The sequence below is a fragment of the Cannabis sativa genome, chromosome X (assembly GCF_029168945.1).
Source record: "Cannabis sativa cultivar Pink pepper isolate KNU-18-1 chromosome X, ASM2916894v1, whole genome shotgun sequence".
NCBI lineage: Eukaryota > Viridiplantae > Streptophyta > Magnoliopsida > Rosales > Cannabaceae > Cannabis > Cannabis sativa.
In genome coordinates, this window is record NC_083610.1 from 61,956,188 (window position 1) to 61,957,299 (window position 1,112).

Below are 1,112 nucleotides of genomic sequence, written 5' to 3' on the forward strand. Positions count from 1 at the left end.
TTAAGAGTTTTAATAGAGGATCTAGTCTCCATCATGAATTGGAGCAATAAATCAGCTTGGATATTGGAGCCTCCACTAGGACTTTGTTGCTGCAGCTGTTGTTGGTTTTGTTGGGGCTGATTTCTCTGCTGGTAGAACCCCTGCTGGTTGCCCCCATAATTATTATTTTGGGCATACTTTCCAATGGCTTTTGCTTGATCCATTGGTAAACTGTTGACATCCACCGGACATTCCTCATAGGGGTGAGGACCTCCACATAGCTCACAGACCACCTGAGCTTGTTTTACTTGAACAGTTATCAGTTTTGTTAGGGCCTCTACCTGAGCTGTCAACTTGGTAATAGCATCCACTTCATACATACCTGCAACTTTTTTAGATGGACCTCTTTCTGTTGACCATTATTGGTTAGTCATGGCCAACTCTTCAAGTAATTCAAAGGCATCATTAGCACTTTTCCTCATGAAAGCTCCTCCAGCAACGACATCTATGAGTGTTCGGGTTTCATTCATCAGTCCATTGTAAAAGTTGTGCACTTCTCAATCCCATGATTAGGGCACTTTCTCAGTAAGTCCTTGAATCTCTCCCATGCTTCATAAAGATATTCACTGTCCTGCTGGGTGAAGTTGTTGATATCAGCTCTCAGCTTGGCAATCTTTGCAGGAGGGAAGAACTTTGATAGGAATTTCAGGGCCAATTCCTCCCAAGTGTTGATAGAATGAGTTGGTAAAGAGATAAACCAACTTTTGGCTCGTTCCCGTAGTGAGAATGGGAACAGCCTTAGTCTGATGGCATCATCGCTAACTCCGTTCACCTTGAATGTCTGGCACAGTTCTTCGAAGTTTGCGAGGTGCATGTTTGGTCTTCTGACGGCAGTCCCCCAAACTGGACTGAAGATTGGACCATCTGCAGTCTGCAGTATGGCTGGCTTGATTTCAAAAGTGTTGGCGTCAACAGCAGGTGGCCTTATGCAGGATCGGGCCCCTGTCAAGTTAGGAAGTAAGTAGTCCCTCAGGCTACGGTCATTGTTTTTATGTCCATTAGCCTGGTCTTCTACAACTCCTCCGTTGTGTCCATTGTTGCCATTATTGGCGTTGTCAGCCATGACTCCTTCT

The 1,112-nt window shown here is 45.0% G+C and overlaps 1 non-coding gene across 1 annotated transcript; it reads left to right on the top strand.

Moving 5' to 3' along the window:
* The first annotated feature begins 539 nt into the window (after positions 1 to 539).
* Positions 540 to 646, top strand: LOC115703466 (small nucleolar RNA R71). Its single transcript, XR_004009228.1, has one exon. It is a non-coding gene; the product is annotated as a small nucleolar RNA R71 (small nucleolar RNA).
* The last annotated feature ends 466 nt before the right edge of the window (positions 647 to 1,112 follow it).